This window comes from Pteropus alecto, unplaced genomic scaffold, assembly GCF_000325575.1.
Source record: "Pteropus alecto unplaced genomic scaffold, ASM32557v1 scaffold400, whole genome shotgun sequence".
In the NCBI taxonomy this organism is placed as follows: Eukaryota; Metazoa; Chordata; class Mammalia; order Chiroptera; family Pteropodidae; genus Pteropus; species Pteropus alecto.
The window spans coordinates 370,253-378,191 of record NW_006430045.1 but is presented as its reverse complement, the minus strand read 5'-3'; positions in this window follow the sequence as shown (position 1 = coordinate 378,191).

Below are 7,939 nucleotides of genomic sequence, written 5' to 3'. Positions count from 1 at the left end.
ACCGACTCTGCGCCGCCTAGTGTGCGCGTCCCCTCCCGCTGCTTGTCTTCCCGCAGGCAGCTCAGCCACCTGCTCCCAGGATGGTGTCGCTCTGTCCAAGCTGTGCCGAGTGGGGCCGAGTTACAGCCATTGTTCCTCCCAGGGCCCCAGACCGCCCCGCGGCTCTCCGAGTTGTGTGTCGCTGTGCCCACGCGTGCTCTCCTCGTTGAATGTGTTCACAGATCTTTCAGCCACACTTCCAGACTGTCCCAACTCTGCTGAAGCTAGTAACTACCCAGGCCTATTGGCTTAAAGGATGTTTTAGCTCCTACCGTCCTAAACGAAACTTGCCCTCAACTCTACACCTCTGCCTTCTGTCTGTCACTACCAAACTAAGCTGCAGCTTCCCCAGCTTCACCACCAGCATTTATTAGCACCGGGAAGACTGTCGTCCCCCAACCCCATTCCTTGTACTTTTCATACCCACACTTCCTCAGCCATCCAAATCCAGGTGAAGAAGCCACTGTTTCCTGCCAATTTGATTTACCACATCCTCCAGGAAACAGCAATTTTTCTTACACATCGACTTTGATGAAACTGTTTATTATATAATGTGTTCACAATCTGGTTTCCCCAAGTAAACATCTTGATTGCAGGAATTGTGGGTTTTGTTTTGCAAATGAAAGTCATGCAATAAATGACTGACAGTTGAAGTCACTCCTCTTCAGCTCAGCCAGCATCCACCCTTAGAAAAGTATGTTCCTGACAAACGGAATTCCTGAACTCAAGGGATGGCCTTTGAGAGGAGGGGGTAGTGTCTAGGTGGTGCCTTTATTCTCTGCCTTTCTCTTCTTAAATTCTTTTTTATGCCTCCACCCAGTTCTCTGTTCTAAAAAGCTGTGTTTGTAGAAATCTTTGTAGTCAGGCCATGTGGACTGGAGGAAGAACTTTGGCTTTTGTGTCAGACACAGGCTCAAAGTCATATTCCACTTCTTAATAAAAGAGGGTTCTTGGGCAATTACTTAATCCTCTGAATCAGAGAGTCTTTATCTTTGAATTAAAGTCCTTGATTTTTCACAGGGCCAACTTGAGGTTTAAGAAAGCCTGGCATATAGTAGGTGCTGAATCAGTGATAGCTCTCTTTCTATTTGCCTAACTGGGAGACAGACTGTGAAATTTTCAAAAGACCTTTAACAATTCTGTTTCCCTATCACTTCCCTTGTCAAACTTCTCAAGAGAATAGTTCACACTCCAGTGACAGCAGAAATACAAAAAGCTGTCAAGGTAAGAATTTAAAATTGTAAAGTGTTATATCCTGTCTCCTTGCTACTCCTTCCTGGAAGTGTGAATGGGACATGAGGCCTAATCTGAGTTTAGAGTTTAAGATAGGTGGTGGAATTGAGAGTCAAGTGCTCAGCCTACCCAGTTACAATTTTATATGGAAACAATCAATTGTGCAAGAGGTTGTGTTTCCCTATATAGTCTGGTGGAGAGATGTTGTAGAACTGTTTTCCCACATACCTTCTTGGCTCGCAGTCCCCAACTTCTGCCACTGTGAGATGAGGGGCCCTCCTGGCCTTCGCTGGCAGAACTAATGCTGTAATGTAGTGTCAAATTCACAGGTAAATTCAGGATTCTTAGTGGGTTTGAGAGATAAAATCTGACTAGGGATGCAAAGAATGACTAGGAGACAGAAAGTCTAGGTTCTAATCCAGGTTTGAAGTCTTCGAGGCTCCAGAGGTTTCAGTGTTCAGTGAAGTGGAGGAATTATCCTCTGAAGGCTTTTCCAGCCTGACAAGTCCATAAAAGCTCATTCTGAAAAAGATGTGTGTATTTTTGTGTGTATGTCTGTGAGAAGTGGTCAAGGATCAGCTCAGAGCATCACTCTTGGATATTGATGGAGGTCTGCAGTGGCTTGAAAAATAACAAACAATAGGAAAGCTTAGACACTTCTCTGAGGCAGTCTAAGTATTTTTGGCAGTGGGTTTACTTTTGCAATTGTGCTTAGCCCAGACTACAATAACCGTATTCCTTGAGCCACCAATAGGGAAGAAGGAGGGAAGTCAGTCTGAACTTTATAATCCATAGGCTGATAAAACTTGCCTTTATTACAACAAAACCCAATAAAAGTTGCCTTTATTACAAAAAAAAAACCTCCAACTTCTCTCCCTTTCTCTTTTGACCCACACTCAGCTCTTCCTTCACTGGAGGAACCCTGGTGAAAACTGCAGCCCATTCAGGGCACTCACAGCTTGAGAAAAGAAACCATATGAAAACAAAGGGCCCACACCACTGCCATACATCTGCAAAATCACCTTTTCTAAACTCCCATCCATCTCTGGAAATGTACTCCAATTTCTGACCATTCCTTGATGCTGGCGTTTCCTCCTTCTTTGTAACTTACTCTCCCCAGCTCTTTGGAACCCCCTCACAGACTCAGCCTCCTGACATGCTCCTCCCTTCCCTTCCTACCTTAGAGGAAATTTAGTTTTCCCTGAAGCCCACTACTTTCCCTCTCCTCTAAGTCTTCCACACCCTCCCCAACCCTGCTCAGCACGAGGTCTAGGGAAATGATGGTGGATTCTCCTAGCTCCTTGTCAATCCCAGGAACAGGACTCTTCTACTTCATGCCAAATACTCTTCCCTCCCAGCCTGAGAGTCCTTTTCTGCTATTCCCTGCCTCTCCTTGTTCCTATGAGCAAATGACTTCTAGGCCTGGGTATATGGCTCAGGGCTTCCTCCCCATTCCTGCCAGTATCCATACAAATGACCTAATTCACACTCCAATCTCCCTTTCTGTCAGACCCTCTTCCCTCCCTCCATCCCTTCTTCCCCTTCCCCCTTCCTACTATGTCCAGCCAAGATACCCCTCAGGATGCATCATGTCAGCTGGCTCTGTGTGCTGCTTTGCGTATCTGGAAGAGTCCTTTTCTCCACAGCTTCCTTCCAACCCGGTCCACTCTCCTGAGTTCCAGGGATATAAGCAGACACAAAAGGACAAATGCTGTATGATTCTACTTCTACGAGATACTTAAAGTGGTCAAAAGCAAAGGGACAGAAAGTAAAACGGTGCTTGCCGGCGGATGTTTGCCAGAGACTGAGGTCAGGGAGAGTGGTAAGTTATTGTTTAATGGGTAGAGGAGTTTCAGTTTTACAAGATGAAAGAGTTCTAAAGATGGATGGTGGTGGTAATTGCACATTTAATACCACTGAACTGCACACTTAAAAATGGTTAAAATAGTAAACTCTCTTATGTGTATTTTATCACAATTAAAATTTTTAAAAAAGAAATGAGAAATTTATTTAATAGTAAACAATTTTAATACAGAAAATTTCTCTTGTCAAATATAACTCTTAACAAAGAAACTTATCTCTTTAGAAGCTAACAACCCATAGCTATTTGTTGGACACATTTTGCTTCTCCTGTCAAGTTCATTTTCCAGGAAGCTAAAACCTCTTATATTTCACGGCCTTTTAAATTGAATAATAAAGTAAAATGTTAATTTGTAAAAAACAAACAAAAAAACAAACTTTTTTTACCCTCAAGAAGACCACAGTTAATAAATGAGTGATCACAGTACCCTGGGGTAAGTGCTGAGATGAAGGCACGCCCGGAAGTTAGGAGAGCCCAGGGGAGAGCTCAGAGGGACCTCTGCAGTCTGCTCTTCGATATTTGTCCTGGCTGCTCCTTCCCTACTTTTCTGCTTGCTCTGAGCCCCTGGTCTCTTCCCAGGACTATAAATGTCCCCTAACTGGTCTTCCAGTCCCTCCGATTCAACTTCCAGAATAGTATTTTTGAAATGCAGAAGAAATCATATCGCTTCCTTATCTAAAATAACTAATTGTCTTACAAGTTACCAACTCTGGCTTCTAAGTAAGGATTACTCTCCTCCATGGTCTCTTCTGACTGTGATGGCCTTTTTTTTCCCTCTTCCACTCTCAAACTTTCGGAACTACTTGAAGTACCAGTAACGTACTCTGGGGTTCCAGACTCCAAGCCTTTGTTTGTTTCAAGGATCTCTTTGTCTGGACTGCCCTCTCTCTTCCTTATTATGTAGTTGAACACTCTCACCTCTTAAGTCTTACCTCCAGGTCCTCTATGAAACTTTTCTAAACCTCTGGAGAGACTTGATACCCCTCTTTGTGTCCTTGTGAACTTTATATGCACTCTATCTCAGCTTGTATCAGTTGGAAAGCCTGAGTAGTGCTGCAGTAACAAACAATCCTGCAATCTCAGTAGCTAAACCCAACAGTTTTATTTCTCACTAGTGCTACCTGTTGGTCAGTGGGAGTGATGTTGGGGGCTCTGATCACCAGAGTTACTCAGGGATTCAGGTTCAAGGAGGCTCCATCAAAAGAGGGTGCTGCAGTGTCTCATATTGCACCAGCAATCAAGCACTTCTTGGAAGCAATAAGATGCATGGCTTATTCTCACATTTTGCTGGTGAAGGCAAGCCATGTGGCTATGCTTAGCTTCAAGAGGGCTGCGAGTCCAATTCTACCACGTGCCTAGAAGGCGGAAAATGGGAAAATTAATGAACAGCCTCAATGACTGCCACAGCTCGGTGCTATGCTTAGAGCTTACATATCTCTCTCCCATTGGACACTGGGAGATCCCAAACATGTCTCAAGGGCCCTGCCCTTGAGCAATTTGTGCTCCAGGAATGAGGAGAGACTAGTAAATCAATGGATTATAATTCTCTGTGTTAATGTTACAGCCCAGGGATTGACTTAATTTGACTGTCTGTGAAAGCAGAACCTCAGATATAGGTTTAGGCAATTAATTTAGGTGATTACAGAAAGCAGAAGTGAGGTGATAGGGAGTGTGAGATCTAAGGAGGAAAAGTCAACTTAAGAAATAGCAATGTTACCATTGTGTGCAATGGGTGTTCAATTCCACCAGAACCTTCTGAAGAGAGGAACGGAATGTCTCCAGAAATTGTCCACCTGAAGTACAGGGCCAGGAGCATCTATCCACCAACTGATGCCTTGACTGATTGCAGGTTGACTCTGGGTCTCCTGCGCTTCCCACTTGCACTTGCCCATTGGGCACTGAGGTACTGGAGAAGGCCCAAGTTGGGATGACTTAGCAGAAGGTGAATCTGAGTGCCCAAAGCACCATCCCTCTTAGCCACAGCTAAAATCAGAGGTAGACGAATGAAATGTAGGCACTGGAAGTGGCTGCTACAGGGGCCTAATGTTTATTGAATTACTGTTTGCTGCCAGTTGCTGTGCTAGTGTTTATTTATGTACCTTACTTTATTTAGTACAGCAAATCTATGAGGTAGGTTTTGCGGTAGTTTATAAAAAGTAGCATGCCATCTAGTTTTTTCTCTGACAGAGTGGCTTTACTTTATGTGGTCGTATTTCAAAATGTCTAATCTTGGCTTTATGAACTGAAAAATGAGATTTTAAAAATAACACTATGACTGGGCTCCAAAGTACTGACTCATGCTAATAAAACTCACAAAAGACTAATGTATAAATGGCTCATTTAATAATTTCAGCAGTTGATGTAACTGGTAAGATGATTCAATACTTATGTTTGCTGAGCTTTATCATTCATTCATTTGATAGTTTTGACAGTGTTTATTGTGTGCCAAGGTCTTGGTATCTTGTCTAATCTCTTTATTTGCTTGTTTCATCTTAAACACTTACTGGTCAAAGGGGGTTGAAATGTTTTATTTTTTAAAAAATTTTATTATAGGAACTTTCAACTAGTATACAGAACTCTCATGTACAGATCACCTAGCTTCAACAATTTTCAATAGTTTGCCACCTTCCTTCATCTGGCCTCTCCCAAACATATTGGTTCATCTGTAAATACTGCTATTTGTGTACCTAATATCAAAAGAATTTTAAAACAATATCACAATACTATGACCACACTTAACAAAAAATTAACCACAATCCATAATATATGTCATCTACATTGTAGTCTATGCTCAGATTTTCTTGATTGTCACAGAAATATCCTTTTACAATTGGTTTGTTAGAATCAGGCTCTAAGCAAGTCCACACGTTGCATTTGGTCAATACGTCTCTTAATTCATTTCATCTATAACAATTCCTCTTCCATCTTTTAATGACAACCATTTGTAGAAGCTAGGTCCTTTGATTTGTTATTTCGTCTATTTTAAAAACGGAAATAAAATTCTAATTAAGAGAACAATTAAACATTTTATACATTTATAGTTCAAAAGAGGCATTTTATTGGGGAGAAGCTGAAAAGTGGAAGAGAAATATTTTAAGAGAAGTGAAAGATTGGAGCTTTTACATAAAAAATGTATAATGCAATTACATTTTAATGTTAAGTTGGGGGTAGGTGGGAAATGACTTGGATGGGCACAAGAGAGTGTTGGGGGGTAGGGAATGTTTCATATCTTGATCTGGGTAGTAGTTGCTTGGATGACAACCTATGTAAAAAGGCAACGAGCTGTACACATAAGATTTGTTCATTTTATGTGTGTTGTATCTCAATTTAAAAAAAGATAATGCTGGTTGATTGGTCAAAAGTTGTCCAATTTGTTGGCATATATTTGCTCATAGTACTCTCTCGTAATCTTTTTTATTTCTGTAAAATTGGGAGTTCCAACTTTCATTTCTGATTCTAGTACTTTGAGTCTTCTCTCTTTTTTTCTTAGCCCATTTAGCTAAAAGTTTGTCAATTTTGTTGATCTTTTCAAAGAACCAACTTTTGATTTTCTCTATTGTTTTTCTAGTCTTCTATTTTGTTGATCTCTGCTGTGATCTTTATTATTTCCTTCCTTCTGTTAGTTTTGGGTTTAGTTTGTTCTTCTTTTTCTAGTTCTTTGAGTTGTAGAGTTGGATTTGAGAACTTTCTTTTTTTTTAATGTAAATGCTTGTAGTCATAAATTTCTCTCTTAGCACTCCTTTCACTGCGTGCTATGAGGTTTGGTATGTTGTGTTTTCTTTTTCATTCATCTTTAAATATTTTCTAATTTCCTTTGTGATTCTTTTTTGATCCATTAATTGATTCAGAATATGTCATTTAATTTCCACAAATTTATGACTTTTTCAGTTTTACTTCTGTTGATTTAACCTCATCCTGTTGTGGTTGGAGAAGATACTTTGTGTGATATCTATCTTTTTATATCTACTGAGAGGTAATTTGTGTTTTAACATATCCTGGAAATGTCTTATGTGTCCTTGAGAAGAATTCATATGTTGTTGTTGTTGGGTGGCATATCTGTTAGACTTAGTTGGGTTATCGTGTCATTTAAATCCTCTATTTCCTTAATTTTTGTCTGATTGTTTTATCAATTATTGAGAATGGGGTATTGAAGTCCCCAACTATTATTGTAGAGCTATTTCTCTCTTCAATTTTTAAGTTTTTGCTTCATATATTTGTTATTAGGTATGTAAATGTTTATAATTGTTATATCTTCTTGCTGTATTGAATCTTGTATTAGTATATAATGTCCTTCTTTGCCTCTCATTAACTTTTTTGATTTAAAGTCTATTTTGTCTGATATTAGTGTAGCTACCTCTGCTCTCTTTTGGTTACCATTTGCATGGAATATCATTTCTCATCCTTTCGCTTTCACTCTATTTGTGAGTTTAGATCTGAACTAAGTCTCTTGTAGGCAGGGTATAATTGAATCATGTGTTTTTATCCATTCTGCCAATTTCTCTTTTGATTGGAGAGTTTAATCCATTTATGTTTAAAGTAATTACTGATAAGAAGGAACTTCTGTCATTTTACTATCTCCTTTTTCTATGCCTTATAGCTTTTTTTCCTCTCATTTCCTTCATTACTGTTTTCTTTTGTGTTTAGTTGATCGATTATTTATTTATTTATTTTTATTGTGATGACATTGGTTAACAAAATCCAGTAAGTTTCAGGTGTACAATTTAGCAGTAAGGTATGTAAGGTGCATATATATATATATATATATACATATATATGTGTGTGTGTGTGTGTGTGTGGTGTGTGTGT